The sequence below is a fragment of the Durio zibethinus genome, unplaced genomic scaffold (genome assembly GCF_047325235.1).
Source record: "Durio zibethinus cultivar Kanyao isolate XHJ-2024 unplaced genomic scaffold, ASM4732523v1 HiC_scaffold_3, whole genome shotgun sequence".
NCBI lineage: Eukaryota > Viridiplantae > Streptophyta > Magnoliopsida > Malvales > Malvaceae > Durio > Durio zibethinus.
In genome coordinates, this window is record NW_028323044.1 from 475,843 (window position 1) to 476,106 (window position 264).

Genomic DNA, 264 nt, shown 5'->3' on the forward strand with positions numbered 1-264 from the left:
TGATGACGCATGGTGATGGCACATGCATCGACCATCATCGGCATAGGCTGCCCTTCGGTACGGGCACTTGCCTCGACCGCCATCGGCACAAGCTGGGCCCTGGTGTGGGTTGTTGCCTCGATCACAATCGGCACATGCTGAGCCTTGGTGCGGGCGGTTGCCTCGAGCACCATCGGGAGACCCTGGGCCCTGGTGCGGCCGGTTGCCCCGATAACCATCGGCACACGCTGGGCCCTGGGGCGGGCGCTTGCCCCCAGCACCATC